The 21,370-nt window shown below is 35.9% G+C and overlaps 1 non-coding gene across 1 annotated transcript; it reads right to left on the reverse strand.

The window, feature by feature from the left end:
* Positions 1–2,611: 2,611 nt before the first annotated feature.
* TRNAK-UUU (transfer RNA lysine (anticodon UUU)) lies at positions 2,612–2,684 on the reverse strand. The gene has a single exon. It is a non-coding gene; the product is annotated as a tRNA-Lys (tRNA).
* Positions 2,685–21,370: the final 18,686 nt, after the last annotated feature.

Below are 21,370 nucleotides of genomic sequence, written 5' to 3' on the forward strand. Positions count from 1 at the left end.
TCCAAGAACTTTGAGGGAGGGAAACTGAAAATAGTAGAAACACTAATAAACTGAGGATAAAAAAGACAGAAAACAAAAGATGCTGAGAAATTACAGATTAATAAAACAGTCACATAATCAAAGTACATTTCTGATACACTGCATTCTCAAGAATATTTCTATCCTCACACTTAAAAATTTTACTAATTTTTCAATATGTAATTTACATATTTATAACTCTTTCACACATAAGGATAATAACATTGTTTTCCACTTTGTTTTTTGTTTGTTTTCCATGCAAATAAACATTACAAAAAGAATTTGTATAGGCTCAAAAGTTTCTATCAGGTTCTTTTTATACAAATCTTTGACATTACAGTTAAGCACCTTAAGCACCTGTCAGCATTTATAAACACTTATTTCACTGTACGTTTGCAGCCCTGGGCAGTTTGCACTTTGAGTTTAAAAACAAATCACTTCAGATGCTTTTGAATGTGTCTCTATAAATGAAGATCTCAACAGTTCCATCATTTTTTTTGGGGGGGGGGAGGAATGGAAAAAAGGAAATGAAAATGAAAATTTAAAAACAGTAGATGGTATATCTGTCTGTTTTGTTTTCAGTCAAATATTTCCTTTTGCCAGCTTTAGAATTTTTTATTTTAATTAAATTATAAAATCATAGACTCGGTAAGGTTGGAAGGGACCTCTGGAGATCATCTAGTCCAACCCCCCTGCTCAAGCAGGGTCACCTACAGCATGGTAGATAGGATTGTGTCCAGGCAGACCTTGAAGATCTCCACAGAAGGAGACTCCACATCCTCTCTGGGCAACCTGTGCCAGTGCTCCGTCACTCTCACAGGGAAGAAATTCCCCCTCACGCTCAGGCGGAACTTCCTGTGCTTCAGTTTCTGCCCATTGCCTCTTGTCCTGTCACACGGGACAACTGAAAAGAGTTTGTCCCTGTCCCCTTGACACCCTCCCTTCAGGTACTTGTACACATTGATCAGATCCCCCCTCAGTCTTCTCTTCCCCAGGCTGAAGAGGCCCAGCTCTCGCAGCCGTTCCTCACAGGGCAGGTGCTCCAKCCCTTTGATCATGTTTGTAGCCCTACTCTGGACTCTCTCCAGTAGCTCCATGTCTCTCTTGTCCTGGGCAGCCCAGAACTGGACACAGCACTCCAGATGAGGCCTCCCCAGGGCTGAGGAGAGGGACACCATCACCTCCCTCCACCTGCTGGCAACACTCTTCCCAATGCACCCCAGGACACCATTGGCCTTCCTGGCCACAAGGGCACATTGCTGGCTCAGGGTCAACTTGTCATCCAGCAGCACTCCCAGGTCCTGCTCTGCAGAGCTGCTCTCCATCGGGTCAGCCCCCAGCTTCTACTGGTGCCCAGGGTTATTTCTCCCCAGGTGCAGGACCCTGCACTTGCCCTTGTTGAATCTCAGGAGGTTCCTCTCCATCCAGCTCTCCAGCCTGTCCAGGTCTCTCTGAATGGCAGCACAGCCCTCACATGTGTCAGCCACTCCTCCCAGCTTGGGATCATCAGCAAACTTGCTGAGGAGGCACTCTGTCCCCTCATGCAGGTCACTGATGAAAAAGCTGAACAGGATGGGACCCAGGACTGAGCCCTGGGGGACGCCACTAGCCACAGGCCTCCAACTAGACTCTATGCCACTGATGATGACCCTCTGAGCTCTTCCTTTTAGCCAGGTCTCAATCCACCTCACTGTCCACTTGTCTAACCCACACTTCCTGAGCTTCTCTAGGAGGTTGTTGTGGAAGACAGGGTCTTGACCTTAATGAAGTCAAGGTACACAACGTCCACTGCTCTCCTCCTCTCATCTATCCAGCCTGTTATGCCATCACAGAAGGTTATTGAATTGGTCAAGCATGAATTTCCCTTGGTGAATCCATGCTGGCTACTCCTGATCACCTTCTTCTCCTCCATATGCCTGGAGATGACATCCAGAACGAGCTGTTCCATCACCTTTCCAGGCATGGAGGTGAGGCTGATTGGCCTGTAGTTGCCTGGGTCCTCCTTTTTGCCCTTCCTGAAGATTGCAGTGACAATGGCTTTCTTTCAGTCCTCAGGCACCTCTCCAGTTCTCCAGGACCTTTCCAAGATGATGGAGAGCGGCCTGGCAACAACATCCGCCAGCTCCCTCCCTACCTGTGGGTGCATCCCATCTGGGCCATGGATTTGTGGATGTCTAGCCTGCCCAGAAGATCTCTAGTCCTATCCTCCTCAACCAAAGGAAAGTCTTCCCTTCTCCAGACTTTCTCTCTCACGTCCAGGCTGCAGGATTCCTGAGGGCTGCCCTTAGCAGTGAAGACTGAAGCAAAGAAGGCATTCAGTAATTCTGCCTTCTCTGTATCCCTTGTCACCAGGGCCCTCGCCCCATTCAGTAGTGGGCCCACATTTTCCGCAGTCCTCCTCTTGTTGCTGATGTATTTGAAGAAGCCCTTCCTGTTGCCCTTAACATCTCTTGCAAGACTCAACTTAGTCTTCCTCAAGAGAGGAGTTGGATGCAAAGAGTCTATTTAGGGCTCTAAGCATCCACCCACCATTGCCCAGGTTTGGGGGTTCCACTTGTTGAGCAAAGAGGAAGGGATTAAATAGCAAGACTGTTGCCTGAACAGGGGCTTGAACCCTGGACCCTCAGATTAAAAGTCTGATGCTCTCCCAACTGAGCTATCCAGGCTTCATAAGATTAAACATCACTTAAGTCCTGGCAGATGGAAAGGAAAAAAAGAATAGTGTATCTAATGAAGAATAAGTATAGGCTCTCATGTTATCTTAATTACAGATAGCTGATGTATGAGTTGATTTCTGGCTATATTTTCATTAATCACAGAAAACAGTAGAAAACATCTAAACAAATATGTAATTTGAAATGCATAAAAAATAGATCATGCAAGATCAGCCATATGCATTTACACAGTTACCATGATTATGCATACCAGTCTTTATATTCACATTCATATATCTTTTCAGCTTCCCTTTAGGATGACCAATGTTATCTCTTCTCAGGATGTCATTTCCCTCTTAAGATACTTTTAATTTGCTTTCTCAGATACTAGTGTTCTCAGAATAGCACTTTCAATACCATGAAACAGTATTTATACCACTAGCAACTTCATCCCTCCCAGGTTATGACCTTTTTTACAATTTTTTCATATGCTTTTTATTTTCCTTGGTCACATTTTTTTTTTCCAACTAGTTTCTACTCTAAGAAAAAGGAAAAAAAAAAGACCTTCTCACATTTATTCTGAATAGGTGCCCACATCTTCATCCAGTTCCCACCATTACCATGTAGTTTAGCTGTTTTAATTAATTCAAAATGTATCAAACTAAATTATACATTTATATTTTAAAAAATAACATTTTTGTTGTTTTTTCTTCTGTAAAAGGAACATGAAATGTAGTAAACCTTACTATAAGACTACAATGTACTAATATAGAAAGTTGGCAATTTTTAAATTCGTTAAAAGAATGTCTAAACCATCACTACTTCTCATGTAAGCATATTAGAATTATCTTTAAACTAATTAGCTCAGCTATGACTTACAATATAAGTACAACTGAAATACAGGTGTGCATAACATACAAGTATTTCACTCTTACCTTACTTTTAAAGATATCTATACTGTAGACTAATATCAGAAAAAAAGTCTACTGGTATGAAGTTGGCTAACTTTATTATCAGCTGAAGTAGCCAATGAAATAATCTGGAAACTGATATTGTTAATGTCTCACATCAGAAAAGCTTTAGCAATATTACAAGTAATTATAATAAAACTAGTAGCTTTGATTTCAAAATAAAACCTGAAAAAATCTAGGATTCTGTCTCTAGACTCCATTAATAGGCAAGATTTCCACTTCAGCATGGGAATGTGTCGCATGACATCCTATGACAAATGTTTAAAGGTTATAAGCACAGGAAAGGAACACAATTTAGTTAAGAATTCAAGGGAAAATTCCTCCAGACTACATGGTTACATTAGAGAAGTGCAGTACTTACTACACTTAGTAAGCTCTCACCAAATATTACCTGTCATAGGTAACACCTGTTTTTCAGACATTATACTAAAATTGTACTTGAATATATTAAAATAAAACCAGTGTTTCATTGTTTTACTGCCAGTGAAAAGCACAAAMTGAAAATTTGAAACTGAGAGCTTTTTATGGAAATTAGACCATCCGAATCTGACTTCTGTATAAACGCACCCCCTTCTCCACCCAGTTATCATTACTGCTTGGACTGCTCCTCATTTGGAGCAGATATGGGTTATTGATATCTCTGCTGTGGGAGGAGTGGCTGATGCTGGTGCAGCAGGTCGTTGTGCTGCTCTCCACGGGGATCTCTGCAGCCTTGAGAAACAGGCAGAGAGGAACCTCATGAGGTTCCACAATGGAAACTGTGATGTCCTGCACTTAGGGGGAAATAACTCCTCGCATCAGGACAGTCTGGGAGCCAACTGTTCAAACACTGGAACAGGTTCCCCATGGGGACTGCATAGAGACCCCATCCTTGGAGATATTCAAAATATGACTGCACACAGCCTGAGCAACCCGCGCTAGGTGACTACTTTCCGCAGTGCAGTTTGCACTAGACAAACTCCAGAGATTCCCTCCCATCTTGCCCATGATTCTGTGGTAATAACTGTTTTGTAAATGTATAGCAATAGCGAGTATTCTCTCCAGTATATTTTTCCATTCCAAAACTTSCCTTTCCAAAAAGCCAGCCTCAGAGTACTTGAATGCAGATAAATCAATATAATATACTTAATCTTTTCTTGGCAAATTAGTGCAATGTAATGTTTCAGGGAAAAGAAGTAAAAATAGTCTATTTTTTCTAAAAGAGAATACTCAAGCAAATTCATCTGAAGGTCAAAAGGAAATAATAGTGACCTGATTTAAATAAAATTAAACTACAAAAGTATAATTTGTTATTTAATACTTACTGAACTGATTCTGAGCTGGTTTTGTATTTTGATGTATAATATCTTTAGATTGATGCTGTATTTTCATGTCATCACATAGCATTTCAGAGAAGTCAGAGGTGATATAATAAACTCTTGATCTGGAGTATCATAAATTTTCTTTTTTATTTCAATGCTCAGAATTTTCTGAATACATTTCTTTCAGACTCAGTGAACTTGAAGTTAATTTGTTTTAGAATCACAGATATWACTGTTTGGATCTTATTTCTTTAATATAATTCTGCCTCTAAAATTATTTGCAATAGTGTTAAAAATAATTCATTAATATTGCTTGTTCAGAGATTATGTTTAAAAATCCAAAGTGTATCTTTGAGGAAATGAAGTAGAGCATTACTTGTCAGAGCAACATTTAATTTGAACACAAAAAGCTTACAAATGGGAGATTTCATAGCCTTGTAGAGAAAATTGGAAACTTAGTATGCTTCTCACTCTTTAAATCCCAGAAGAGATAAACATTTCCTGCTCAATTAAAGTTCTTGACATAGCAAAAAAAAAAAAAGGCTTTTGTAGAATAAATTTGTTCTGTGCTTGTAATAGGATGTAGCTGGGAGTCAAATGTACTACCTAATTACAGCATCTAGGTATTGTTATACTGTAGGGTTTTTTTATGTTTCCATTTCTGTTATTTAAATGGTAAAAGTTGAACTCTTCCTCTTATACTGTATTAAAACATTAACCTGTAATAAAGTCAGAATATTATTTTTGCCCATTTCCTCCAAAAATTAAACTTTTTGTTTTAAATATAATATGAAACTAGTATTCAGTTCATTCATTGCCCTCYCTATATCTTAAATCAAAGCATGGCCTGTGAGGTGGAACTGTTCTTGCATTTTGCACAGGTATTATGACTTTCAGAGATACAGTGATAATAAAATTTAATCCTCAACATATATTAAAGGAAGTGCCTGCAGCTTTCTTCATGAACTTTGGGATCTATGTGTATTCTTCTTAGTTTCAAAAATACACTATCATCTGTATTTCATATTTCTCRGAAGGAAGTTTTAAAAACAAACTGAAGATGTGTCCATGAGCTTTACYAAATTAATAGATTGAATGTTTATTGAAACTTAAAAGAGATTATTTTTTAAATAAAAAAAAATCACCACTACCACCAACAAAAAGTTACTTTTTTAACCAAGTAGCATTTTGGTCAATACATTTACATGAGGTACACAAAATCTTTCTCATTTGGGTCTCTGATTCACACATCTTACCTTAAGGATTTGATCCTCTCTCCACTCTGTCTACATTATATCAATTAATTCCTGTGACTAGGGATCTCTTTCCTCATTTAAGTCCTAATATACTGTGAAGTTTCTCTAGTAGGAGTTTCTGTGATTCTCAGAAAAGCTTTTAAAGAATATAGATTTAGAAATTTAGAACAATATTTTATGAAAAGTAAAGAAAATCCTATCAGTAAGTCCACAGACATAGGCTTATAATTGGTTGAAACATTTAGATCAAGAAGCCTGCTCTCCCCAATATCTGATCTAAGTGGATGAAGTATATTTCATAGTTATGCAGTTTCATGTGCAAAGTGTACAATCAATCACAATACAAAAAAACATCACAGCAAAGATCCATCTAAGCCATCATTATATCTCTGACCGAGCCAGTTGTGATGCTTAGAGAAAAAAAATATATGAAATAGGGAAGATGAAGATATTTTCCTGGATAGTTTCTCAGCTTCTGGGACAACTTCACTATTGTGAATTAAAAGATAAGTTCTGCTCTTATTTAAGTCTATCACAGCTAGGGGCCTACCACAGACTGTCTGAACTTCTCTTCAGCTGCTTTTATCTGCTTTCACTAATCTGTTCTGTTGGTTCTATAGAGATTACTGCACAATTAACCAGAAAGGGAAAATGATTTTATATAATCTACTCTCTTTGAGAGAAGTTATGTATCCCAGAAAAGTGAAGTAATTGAGTGTCTCTGTAGAAAAAGCTTCTTTTACTTTTTTGACAACATATGAAATCAGGAACATTATAAAGCACAATATGAAGAATTTTTGTGTTAATCTGTCACACATATAGATCAYCATAGAGCATTCACAAAAAACAAGGAGGGATCAGTTTGCTTCAGAAGAATAATCATGGTGCAAAAGGGCTAATTTCTGGAATTTTTGATCAGGAGTAGCCAGTATGGATTCACCAAGGGGAAATCCTGCTTAAACAATCTGATAGCCTTCTAGGATGGAATGWCTGGCTGGGTAGATGAGGAGAGGAGACCAGTGGACGTTGTTACCTTCACTTCAGCAAGGCTTTTGACATTGTCTCTGATAATATGCCTTCTAGATAGCCTCAGGAAATGTGGGTTAGAGGAGTGGACAGTGAGGTGGACTGAGACCTGGCTGAAAGGCAGAGCTCAGAGGGTCGTCATCAGTGGCATAGAGTCTAGTTGGAGGCCTCTGGCTAGTGCCATCCCCCAGGGCTCAGTCCTGGGTCCCATCCTGTTCAGCTTTTTCATCAGTGACCTGCATGAGGGGACAGAGTGCCTCCTCAGCAAGTTTGCTGATGATACCAAGCTGGGAGGAGTGGCTGACACATGTGAGGGCTGTGCTGCCATTCAGAGAGACCTGGAGAGGCTGAAGAGTTGGGTGGAGAGGAACCTCCTGAGGTTCAACAAGGGCAAGTGCAGGGTCCTGCACCTGGGGAGAAATAACCCTGGGCACCAGCACAAGCTGAGTGCTGACCTTCTGGAGAGCAGCTCTGCAGAGCAGGACCTGGGAGTACTGGTGGATGACAAGTTGACCATGAGCCAGCAATGTGCCCTTGTGGCGAAGAAGGCCAATGGTCTCCTGGGGTGCATTGGGAAGACTGTTGCCATCAGGTGGAGGGAGGTGATCCTGCCCCTCTCCTCAGCCCTGGGGAGGCCTCATCTGGAGTGCTGTGTCCATTTCTGGGCTGCCCAGGACAAGAGAGACATGGAGCTACTGGAGAGAGTCCAGAGTAGGGCTACAAAGATGGTCAGAGGGCTGGAGCACCTGCCCTGTGAGGAACGTCTGCCAGAGCTGGGCCTGTTCAGCCTGGGGAAGAGAAGACTGAGGGGGGATCTTATCAATGTGTACAAGTACCTGAAGGGAGGGTGTCAAGGGGACGGGGACAAACTCTTTTCAGTGGTGTCGAGCAACAGGACAAGAGGCAACAGGCACAAACTGAACCACAGGCAGTTCCACCTGAAGATAAGGAAAAATTTATTTAGTGTGAGAGTGACAGAGAACTGGAACAGGTTGCCCAGAAGGGTTATGAATTCTCTCTTCCTTGAAGAAGCTGCCTGGACACAATCCTGTCTAATGTGCTCTAGGTAACTGCACTTGAGCAGGGGAGGTTGGAGTAGTTGTGGAGTAGTACATTTGATTGTTATAAAATCATCAAAGTGAGAAAAAACAGGATAATGAGAAGAAAGCATTGTATGAGACACAGAGCATTCCTATTGTCCTAGAGAAACAGAATTGAAGTGTTTTTTCATTTGTTTGTTTTGTTTTTATACTGAGATTTGAAAAAATATATGCAAAAACCATTTATGCCAAGATAGTTCTGGAACAAATACTAATCTTTTAAAGCTTWCAAACCTTGAAAATGGGATCTTATATTGGAAGTGATGACAGAATGTTAATTGTTGTGTTGTGACTGACCTTGCAATTACTGATGCTATATACACCAGCTGTGATGAGTGTCTGTGAATGTGGGTTGAGTTCCTGCCAGATTATGAGTAGGATGTGGCATTTTGCAGTCCATATCACAGTATTACCTACTGGGCATTACGTACATTCTTTTACTTCTTCTTTTCTTTTCTTTCTTTTTTTTTTTTTTACTGCAGTTTCTCCTAATCATGTCTTCAATTATGCCAAATGGTGGAGTATTAAAGGTAAAAAAAAAACCTACAGCTAAAATTTGCATAGATAATATCTATATGTCTACATATGTCTTGGCACATTGTCAAGATTTTAACCAATGTCTATTTCTTTGCAGCTAAGATAGGTCCTGATTTCAAGTAGAGAGGAAATTGAAGTCATAGAATGGTAGAATAGTAAGGTTGGAAGGGACCTCTGGAGGTCCCTAACAACCCTCAGCATAGCCCCRTACAGGGACTGAACCTACATCCTTGGCATTAGCAGCACCATACTGTAACCAACTGAGCTAAACCTGTCCAAGTCATAAGCATCGACCCATATTCAAATTGTTAGATTGTAACTACAGATTAAATTCTGCATAAACAAAGTTTTCTTTTTTTTCAAGTATAGTCGTAATCGTGGAAAATGAACGAAAATATTGTCCGTTTGGTGCTATTTAATGAGCAACGAGACGTGTTGTACATTGCATAATAACGTGAAATAATGAGTCATTCTGATAATTTAAATAGTTGAACTCAATGACTACATTTATGCTAATGGAACTGTACCATCTTCTGAAAACTTATCTCAGTGTTGAATTTGTACCATTAGAACATCTGTTTCTTGTAGCTGTATGAGTTATTTAAAATTATCTCAGGCATTAAAATCTGTGTTGTACACCAGACAACTTCAAGAGTAAAAAGAATAGTCTATTCTTATAGTCTGTTTACTTATTTAAGCTATTGTTTGTTTGTCTGCTTATGATTTAATTATTGGAATAAATGAACCCTGAATATATTATATTCTAGCCCTTAGAGCTTTTTGCRGCCCCATTTGTTATCTGTAAAGTTGCAAACAACCTAAATTTAAACATTGCACCATTAAAAGTAATCCAACTTGTTTAATTTATTTGTGCATCTATAGTACATGTTCTCATGATTGTGTTTACTTGTAAAATGTTATCATATAAAATCAAACAGACAATTAAAGTTTACAAATGTGGGGAAAATCTATTACTAACATGACATTGTAATTTAGTGACAGATATTGTATGGTAACATTGTAATGGCCCACAGCCAGAGAATTTTTCTGTGCAGATGGTCCCTGCACCTGCAAGCTATTGGAAGGTACCCTTTTTTGAAAGCTATGTTTAGATCTCATGGGAAGGCCTTTTTTGAATGTTAATGCAATGCCTAGAAATTCTGGCTTGTAGCAGTTATTTTTGCTATGGTGAAACTAAGTTTTGTTTATTCCTCTCTAAAAAAAAARAARATCCTGGGGGAAATTTGCAAACAGAATATAGCCTTAACAGGCTATAAATATGTGGAGATAATGAAGAAAATTGTTGAATTATAAAATAATGTCCCAAGTATGCCAGTGGTTCGTGTATGACACCATCACCGACATTTATTCAGAGTTCTACATAGATGCTATGTGCAACTTTACTGATTTGTATCACTTTATAGCTATTTTGAACTCTTTTGTCACAAATATCTCTTATTCCTTTTTTTAATATCAAAAGAACTTTATATTTATAATCTTATTATTGTGTGTAATGTTATTCAAAAATAACAAGTTAATAGGATATATTATAAAGTTATCACACATATAAATTCCATTTCAAAACCTCTGGAATGTGTTTTCATCTGTGTTTTATACCTAGCTATGTTATATTTCTCCGATTAGATTGAAGTAACTATTTCAATTAATATGATATGATGCTTGTGTAATATACATAACAAGAAATATTTCATGAAACCAGTGACTGACCCTTCTTCTTACTGTCACCTTTGGTTGTGTTTATTATAGCCATTTTCCKTATTTTGTCTTTTTATTCATATTTTTTGTAGAACGGACATTAATAAATTGCTATGGTAAAACATAATCTCTTTGATATCAGCTAGTGAAGAGTGGATTTTAACCTAGCTATCAAACATATTCTTTTTTAATATAGAATTACTACAAAAGTAACTATTCAGATGCTTTTTTTTTCCCTTCTTCTTCTTTTTCAAGTGGTAACATGCTTTTAAGGATATTTTTCTTCAAAGATTGATGTTCTTATATAGTTAAAATTTATTAAAAGCATATTATCCAATTTCTGCACTTTTAAAATATTTTTTTCCAGAGTACTTTGAAAATGTATTGAATTAGTTTAATGCTGCTTACCATTCTCATTTTGAATGTTAATATGTTTTATTCATATATATTAAAGGTAGTGGAAGTAAGGCATCTTGCAGAGGTAGCAGGCAAGTTTTCTAGTAATAATGTGATTTTCATTGCAATTTTGTTGAAATGATTAACAGGGTTAAATACCTTAATTGCAAACTGAGAATGGCATTAATCAACTGACAAAACTAACAGCCCCCCAAATTAAGAATATGTATCTATTATATATACATATATACATACWCATAAACACTGAAATGCATCAGTCTGAGATCCAAAACAAAATGGACAGTTCTTTTCTTGCTCGATCAAAAGTCATGGAAGGAAAGAACTGGAGAGATGCAGACTCTGAAGGATTTCACAGTTGAACTCACAACTCCTAGCTGAACTGACTAYCTTTTTAACTGACACCAAGGCTTACAGAAGAGATTCCTGAAAGGGCAAAAACACACAGATGCCATTTCGGTAGCAGTAGCAAAACTGATGAGGTACTATCTTTGAAAGGTTCACAAGCCATTATTATTTGCCATCTCACTGAGTGAGAGCAATTTTATGAGGTGTATCCCAATGATCTGAAAATCTTGGCAAAACTCAGAAACTCTGCACAACTCAAACCACAGCAGCTGTTTGCTGCAGGCAAACAGCCTTGCTAAGTATTCAGCAATTACACATGAGTCAATGACACAAAYGTGAAAAGTATGGGCACAACTAAGTCACACCTCAAGATCTGAGACAATGCATTTTGTCCCTCAAATATAGGGGTGTATAAGGAGTATTTAGGCAATTTATCAACAGATGCATGAATTTATTACTTATCTGCAATCCATAAGTTTGTGGATCTTCTCAGATAAAAAAGATCACCCATATTTTCTGTGGTTTGACTATTAATAGTTAACTTTTTTGAGCTTAACACAAATAGTCTATGTTGCAAACAGTGTATTTGATTAAAAACAACTGTTTATATGACACAAAGTGCTGAACAAATCAGGCCAAGTTTTGAAGACATGTATAAGCGTTGTGTCATTTTTTTTCATTTCTTCTGTTTGATTTGTGTTGCTTGTTTATGGTGCCACAGCCAGAAGTTAACGGAAGGATTTAAGACACATGAAGCCCTGTTATGTGCCTAAGTCCAAAACCTACATTCTCACRCTTCACACAATTACTGTTTTCAGCCTCTTGGGCACCTGTGTTCAGACTCATGTCTAATCTCAAGCATCTACGGTGTAGATATTTTGAGTCCCAGAAAATGGTGTTAGAATAGTCCYTTTGGATTATTGTACTTCAGACCCTGCAAATAAGGTAAACATTCTTCTTTCTTTTTCCTTTTTTCTTTTCCTGTTAAAATCAAATGGCTATYGATTTGATTACTAGTCAGTCTGGATCAACTGCAATTCTTTGTATCTAGTGGTAATATGACTATTTTCTCTTGTGGGAGTAGAGTCACACTTACTCCTATCATCATCAGACTTCAAAACTAAAGTTTCTAGCTGGAGTGTGGATCTATGACTACAACTGAATATTTTTTTTATGTAGTAATAAATTGAGTGTTCTGGAAAGTGGGAAGATAGTGAAAATAAAGTCTCATTCAAGAAACAGGAGTTAAAACTCATCTATGTATTTTAAAGTTTAATCATAAAAAATAATTTTCTATACAATTAATTTTTATAATGAAATTGCAAACAAATTGGGACATTTGAGTTTATCTTCATAATTGACTGAGGTACAGCTACCCTTTAATTGGACCCAATTTGGATTTTTCATGCATTTTAATTGTTCCATTTATTTCAGTCTCCTTSTCAGTAGCCTTCAACAAAGATATTTAAAAGATCTCTTATTTCTGACCTCATAACTCCATAATTTACATTGTGACTCTTTGAAGTGTAAAAATAGAGGCATTTTGGTAAAATAAGGATACAAAAATCAATTTAAACATACTGATTTGTAGTTAAAATAAAGCTATACAAATGAATGATATTCTCAAGGATTCTTATTACAAAGAAGGAAATATCAAGGAAGGGAAATATTCTTTGCTGATTTCTTTCTTTCTTTTTCTTTCCTTCCTTCCTTCCTTCKTTCTTTCTTTTATTATTTGTGAAATATTGTGCACATTGACAGGGATCTAATAGATAGCTGTGAGTTCCATTTGATCACCTTTTCTGAAAACTTAATGTATAGTCCTTAAAAAAAATCAATCAGATAACCTTTGTCTTACAATTTTCATAGTATGCATTTATCACTATGTGTAGGTCTTTTCTATTTTACATCTTTGCTATTCTGTATAGGAATTGATACAATACTAGGATGTATGTAAGAGRAAAAAAAAGAGGCACAAAAAAGGTCTAGTAATTCTACTAAAGTCAATAGCAATTTTCCATTTGTATAAATATTTTCTTGACAGTATATTTTATATATTCCTGAAACATTTTATTACAATTTTGTAAGAAAAGAATAAATAGAAATTAATTCAAATTATATTGTCATTAAACTGCCTTTGAACTTTTCCAGTCATGACCAYGATGGTTTGAATTATTTGTAAATACATTTTTTCTCTCTTTTCATCATGTAGTCTGAGAACTTCTTGTTTTCCTCAAAATAGAAGCACAATACAGATTTCACTACTGTAAAAAATCTGGCAAAGAAAAAGGAGAAGACTAAAATTATATTTGCAAATTTTAAATTATTTTTTTCCTCCTTCAGGCCCACAAATACTTTATAACAAATGGCAACTAGCATACAGCTTTTGCCTATAACATTTGTATAACTCTTTTATCTACAATTTTGGCATAGAGGGGAGCAGCATGAGACGTCAAGTAAAAAGTATTAAAGCAGCTTCCAGGTGCAAAATAGTTTTTGTGCAGTTATATGCACTTGGAAACCTTAATAATTACTAAAGCTGACTAGGAACTCTATGCAAGAATGATTTTGTAATGTAGAATATTCTTTCAATGAGGTACAATTTCCATAGAAAATTTCAATTAAAACTACCTTTTTCAAATAGAATCAGTGATGGGAATAAGAAAGTAAAACTGGCAGGCAAACAGTTAGGAGATGAGATTGAGTGACAGGGGAAAATATCAGAATGAACAGAAAGGCTGAGTGKCCCAGCAATTCATTTCTTAACCTGGCTGCCTCTATTCCTAAGCTTGAAAATTGATTCATATTGAAATTCTGAACGTTCAGCTTTCAGAATTTCATTGCTCAAAGTCACTTAATCAATACTGATAAGTGTTTCCATAAAGCAAGATAACATTTCCTAACAGAAAGTTCTGAGAAATTTTTTTTTTAGCAAAATGAGATGGGGTACAGGGTGTCTCTCTTTCTCTCTCTCTCTCTCTCTCTCCCTCTCCTTCTCTCTCTCTTTCATTTTTCTTCAGGAAATATGCAATATTTCATTGGAAAACAATCTGTTTCTCAGTTACCTTCTGCATAGTTATGCCTGTGTAGTCTGCAGTATGGTGCAGTCATCTGAGACAACTGAAGGCAAGGTAGCTCACAGGTACCAAAAGTTGTACAGCTTATCTTACTCTGTATTTTGCCTAGGTTACTGCACACTGTTTTTCAAGATCTCTTTGCTTTCAAAAGCCAAAGTTACTTCCTGTGGATGCAGCTCTTCAGAGCTAGTTCATGTAAGTTTACGCAACATGTTCAACTTATTGTTCAACTTTTTGTTCAACTTACTCAATTTTGACACATTTAGCTTCAAAGCTAAACAAGCAAACAACCCAGAAAGATACTTTAGATTAGTAAATAGGAGGTTTGGAGGTCTTGAAGTTCTAGAATTTATCGTCTATAATGTGCTTGTCAGCTTATTGAATCCTTACAAAATGCAGGTGAAAATTTAGACCCTRTTTCAAGACGTTAATAATTTGTATGCCTATGGCTCTGTCTAYACTGGTGATTACAAAGTAGTGTGAAGATACCAGAGCTAGCTGTAAACAACGTTATCCTGTGTATAGGGAATATTCCCATTCAGTGTTACACTAGACAGCATAGAAAACTAGTCAATGCTGAYGCTGGTGCTGCTGCAGGTAAATTGCTTATTTATGGCCAGCTTGTGCATCTCCATACATTTCTTCCTCCACAGTGAAGATATACTAGATAACTGAATTCAGGAAATAACTGAAAATGTTACAAAAGATCTGAAGATGGTGTTAGTAACAAGTGCCAAGTCACCTATGGCATTAGAGACATTATAGAAGCATGTATTTTGCTGAGCAGAATCTAACCCATGATATAGTAATAAAAGCCTAGTYTGATCTTAGCTTGGGGTTGTTAGGTTGAAGAGAAGCTCATATAGATGATACTCTGCCTTAAACGGTGTCTACAAGTTTTAACATAGAGCAATGTGCTTTGATAAAAACCCAGAAAAATATTATCATTTATTTTCACAGGAGATTTCTTCGTTTTAGAATGTGGTTCAGAAGGAAAAATAAACATATGTGTATTCACTGTCACTTAAAAATACAGTTCCCTAACTGAGTCTTTTGGGAACCATCTCTAAGCAAAAGAGGGATGAAACTTTCTTCTGTCATTCCTCATTAGACCACTATCTGAAATAATAACAGTAAAAATAAAACTAAAAAATTTGTTTGGTTTTCAATAAAATTTATTGAAATTGACTCTTGAATGAAACATTATTTTAAGACTGATAAATTCCAAAGAGCAATATTAAACAAAAATTGCCTTTATCTGCTCTTATTATGATAGAACTTTTTAAGAAAAAGATATAGTCAGGGGCTGCACAGTGAAGTCAGACAAATTCCAATTAGAAATCCACATCCTTTTTTTTTCAAAAAAAACCTAACTATATGGAGGACTCTTCACCAGTTCTTGTCTTTGAATAAATGTTTAATAGGTTTATAAAATAATATGCCATAACCAAATCTGAAATTTCTTTAGATTAGTCTGTTTTATTGTACAGGAGATCAGCCTTGTTTCATTTTGATTGTTACATTTGGTGAGTCATTGTAATTTTCTCTTTATTTTTCCTCCTGTCTGATTATTTAAAATTCAGATAAAATTTTAAATGATAACCTCCAAAATAATTGAATTAAAATGTGAGGATTTTACAAAAAATCTATTTATTTCTAGGCAATTTTTACATCAGATTTTTTTTTCAACAGAAAATATTCAACTTTCTTAAATTCTGAAAATCGAATATTTTATATAAGGTTACTTATGTCTGTCACTTTTATTTCTTCTGTAGGAAACTGAATAACAGTAAGCTGAAAACAGATGTATGTTTGCAGTAAACATTCAGTTATACATTGAGTAAAAAGACGATTTTTCCACTGAAATCAAAAAGAGCTGAAGCAAGCTGAAGTCTAGCTATATTTTCAATATACAGATGAAAATGGTAAATTTATAGTTGAAATCTTTTCAGACATTAAAATTGTAATGAACTTTTCAATCACATTTCGTTACCAATTGATCCCACCTGAAAGTAAAAATAGCTATAAATCCCTTACATTTTGTAATGTGTTATCTCTGACGTATACAAGTGGAACTGGTATTGAAGCCTACTCTGGCACCAAAAAAGAGTCTTTCTCTCTTCCTCTGAGATCTTTAATATTTCCTCTGTAGCTGGTATCTTTTAAAGACTCAACATTAAAGATTCATTATAGCTATATGAGCACCAAGGCAGATTTCTTAGTAGCTATCACATCAGAACACAACAGAAATGTACTCAACCACTACTGTTGTCAGGAGATATTGTCTTCTGGGCATTCTCTCAGATGATTACAAGAGTCTAGCATGATTATTATTCCAATATGTATGTCCAATTTGTAAAGACAAATTAGGCTTTTTTGCCCCGTAAGTAAAAAAATATGTTCAAGAAAAGACAATCCATTCTCTTCAAAGATTATTTGTTACAAATATATTTTTTCTGATGGCAAGGATGTACTTAGAGATAAATAGGGAATCTACTTTAGAATATCTAAAAATATATTTCTAGAAATCTTTGCTTGTTCTTTTTTTTTTCTTCTCTATGATCTGGATTTCAATAAAGGCATGACCTCCTTTGTTGAAACCAAGGGTCTCATAGAAGAAGCAAACTGTTGAACTCCAAGAGTAGAAATTTATTTACATTCTTCCTCAACAGTCTTGTTTCTTTCATCAAAACATTATATTATAATACATTATAAAACATTATATTATAAACAGACAAAAAAAGTATGTTACTCAAAAATTCTACCAGTCAAAAAAAAAAAAAAAGAAAAAAGAAAAAAAAGAAAAAGAAAGAAAAAGAAAAAAGTTGTGGGGTCTGATTTCTTCTTTGGGGTATTATATTGCTGAAAGAGGAAGAAAACATAGAAATTAGAAAGAAAAAGCCCTCTGCCTGATGCACTTTAAAAAATAGACTTTAAACTAAGTTTGAGATTTCACTTGGCTTTCTAGATAAACCAACTACAGATCTGGGACCCTACAGGTAACCACAGAAGAATAAATTCCACTAAAGGCATTTATACAGAATAATACAGAGAAAAACTGAAGAAATGGATAAAACATAAAATGCAGTATTGCAGTTAACTCATAGCTTGATTTGAAAACAAAGTTAGACTTTTCTCTATTTATCTATTTTATTCCATGGGAGATTTCTGGTTTTGTAGTGCTACTCATCACCAGCATATGGTCCATTTACAATCACTTTTTATTACTGCTTGTAATATTACAAGCTATTGTAATTGCAGCTAAACACATGGTAGGTAGACACCCAGTGTAAAAGTAGCTGAATACTCTTCACTATGTCCCAAAACATCTTGAAACAAAATAAATGATCCATAGTGGTGTCACAGTACATATTAAAGGTACAGTTGGGGTATAGTTCCAAATCAATGTATGTTTAAAATGTGAAAACATATTTTATACCTTTAACTGTCACTTACAGATTATGCGCATATAAAGAATGCTAGAGTAGAAATGTGCTTTAATCAGGCGGGAAGATAGTGTGCTTTTCAAAAAGAGTATTGTACAGTATTTGCTATTTTCATGTGTTATTTTCTCAGAGGCAATGGGCTAATAGAGATATTTTCAGGGGTTTTTTTTTGGAATGGTTTCATTTCTAAATTATGCAAGGGTTTGAGGAAACAGAAGGTTTCAATTTCTGTTTGTGTTCTGGGCCAAAAATCTTCAACTCTGAATCCAAACTTAACTAATTTTACTCATGGCTGTGAGAAAGAAGAGAAGGGTTTGGATTTTATAATGCAATCATTTTGTTGCAAGAGGAACATATGACAAGTGAGAAAAGCAGAAATAACAGCATTTTAATGTAAAATGGCAAACAAGCAAAACCATTAAACCCTGTCACATATTTACATTACACATTTGCCTTGAAATTACTGTTATGTCATATACTGCAGTATGTCCACTAATACAGCACATGTATTTCATATTGTATACACGGATGTAGCCAGTGCTGACCTGTAATTTTGAGTCCTATCATCAAAGAACAAGCCTGCCCTTTTCAGAGGGTTCAGATTTGCTGTTTTCTCCAAGGATCCAAACTGACAAGGAGATGTGTACTGCCCCATCTCCCAGAAGGCAGAATATCTATATGAGATTCATCTAAATCTCACAAACTAGAATCAAACTCAGTTCTTACTGATATATCATGAGTTAGATTCTGTTTGGCGAAACGTTTGTTTCTTTAAATGTTTAAATTAGAGAATGACATAGGTGACTAAAATCCCATTACACTCAGTAGAGATACAGGCTTTATTTAGTTGTCCTAAAGAGCAACTGAATCGCTATCTAGTTTTAGAGTTTTTCTTTTTATCCAGACTGGCCCCTTCAAGCACATGCATCTGCTTTAGATTCTGTGTAGTGTCTTTAATGGCAACAGACACTCTATACGAGCAAACTGAACTGAATACACACCTGAATTTTGGAATACTGCTGAGTGGATTTCTAGTCTCCATTGACTGTATTAACCAAATCTTCACTGACTGTGATGGTATCTTAACCTTTTAGCTCACATGTACACATCCATATTGTAGACACCTGTGCTAAGGAGATCTGGACTCCACTTCATGTGTGAATTGTAGGTAATATATGCAGAAAGTTAAACATCAAGATCTCAGCTGCCTAAACAAAGTTGTCTAACATCACTCAGATGCCCTAGGATAATATCACCTCCAGCTGGCAGTCCAGAAAGTCATGGATCTAGTCTGGCTGCTGTATTGTGTTTGCCAGCAAACACAGATGTCTTGGATACCCTCAAGCATCTCAAATTATCTATTTAGTCAGCTGAATTGAGCTTGAAGAATTGGAAAGTATTTTGTCAAAAGCAATGGTTATGATAATGTGACTTAGGAAGTTACATCTTTGTGATAGAAACGGATTGAGAAGAGGGAAATGTCTGGAGTGTGCCTTTAAAGGTAGTTATYCAAAATGTTCTTGGGAAAGGGAAGGAACAGAAAGTAGCTTAACATTGCCACAAGGTAGTCTGTTACCTAAAAACAATCAATCAAGATACATATATATATATATATTTTTTTCTTTTTTTTTTATGGAGTAAGTGAAAAAGCTGAATCTTTTCCCCTTGATAGAGAAGGAGAGGGACATTCAGCACATCTATTGTTCTTACTAAGTATCTTTAAACACATGAGCCAAAATGTTTTAATCTAAGAAATTTCCAGATTTCCAAATTTGCCTGTTTGTAAACTGGTCCTAGGGAAAAAAAATATATATATATATATATATTTGCAAAATAACAAGCTAGATGAGATGTGGGTTCTGGTGAACTTTCAAAAATAGTCACTGATCATAATTTTAGCAAACTGTTCATTGGCCTATCAGTTGTTACTCTGTCTCATAACAGAAATATTTTTAAAGATTTTTTTATCAGTAAAATGTACTTAATGATAAACCTGAGTATGAGGGATTATCATCATTCCCTTGAGTGTGAGAAAGATATTATATGAGTGCAAACTCCATTCTGATGAAGTCTAATTGCCAAACTTCGTATGAAGTTTGCAGGAGACAAAAGGAAAACACATTTCCCTTTGAGATATTTAAAACTTGACTGGATGTCACAAAAAACTTGATCTAAATAGGCCATGTTTGGAGTAGGAATCTGAACCAGGTGACCTCCTTACCCTCTTCCAAACTATTTAATTTTATGGTTCTATGTTGATAACCCAGAAGTGGGTGACAAATTGCCATGTTGTAGATACACATCTCACAAACATTAACTTGAGGCTCTTCTAGAAGCAGGAAGTTTTAAGGCAGAGATATTGGCCTGAAGATGGGTCCTGATGACTCAATATCCTTTATAAATAAATATCCCATGGATGATATTTGTTTTTAGCTATTTGTCTTTCCAAGTTTGCATCATAAGTGTGATAATCTTCGGCAGAAATTGAGTTAGAGATCTGCAGAGCTAAATATTTTTTGCAGCTTTAGCTCTTGAATAGGAGCTTTTGGAAGTTCAGACTTATCTGATGTCCTGCCACAAGACCAGTGTACAATCAACACTGAATGAAGTGATTAGCATTGACAAAGATTAACTACAGATAGATATGAGTATATTCTCAAATAGGATATCTATCTAGACACTTATGTTATTCATTATTAAATTGGTTTATCTTTTGCTGTAATCAGTCCTATTTCATAACTCTAGTAGACACTCCCTATTTGGGAGCCATGAATTGCTGACCATCTATATTCATAAGAGTACCTAAACTTTGTAAAAGATATCCATTTTCTTCTGCACCTAGTTCAATACAGAAACATGTCCCTTTCCCAGCTAAAATAGAACATGAAGAATTAAGAAACACAAGGATATTTTAACATATACTTCTTAAAAAGATGGTAAGGACCTTGGGATATTAATACAGAAATATATGAACAGCTAATTTTCAAATGTGCAGAACAATAAAAACAAAGTCTATCCAAACTCTCTTTATTAATAATTTAAAAATTATGTATATGTGAAGTGCTTTTTAAGTAATGAATGTTGGCCATAAATATTTAACAGTTGTGCTTATGAAATRGGCCCTAAATTATGTCCAAAATGTTAACAAGAATGCCTTATACTTAACAGAACAATGAAGCCCATAAATATTTCAAAACTGTGTGTCTGACAGGTAGAAGCCAAGAAGACACGTGCTGCTCTTTGTTTTAGTCTGACACTGCAACCTTCCGGTCTGTGCTTTCTGAGCTTAATAGGAACAAAGAGCTTTCCTTCCAAAGCCAATGTTACAGCAGATAGAAGATTCCCTTTGGAGTTTGTTATCAGGCAAGTACAAGTTGCAGCATCAAAATCATAGGACAAGAATTCAAAGCACATAAGCAGTGGCTCAATCCATCCTTGTGCTGAGTGTCTTCTGTGTGTCACTTATCTTTATCTGTAGTAAAGTTCACAGGAAGTTCACAGGATGT

Source organism: Rhea americana, unplaced genomic scaffold, assembly GCF_003343005.1.
Source record: "Rhea americana isolate MKP2758 unplaced genomic scaffold, rheAme1 scaffold_3, whole genome shotgun sequence".
NCBI lineage: Eukaryota > Metazoa > Chordata > Aves > Rheiformes > Rheidae > Rhea > Rhea americana.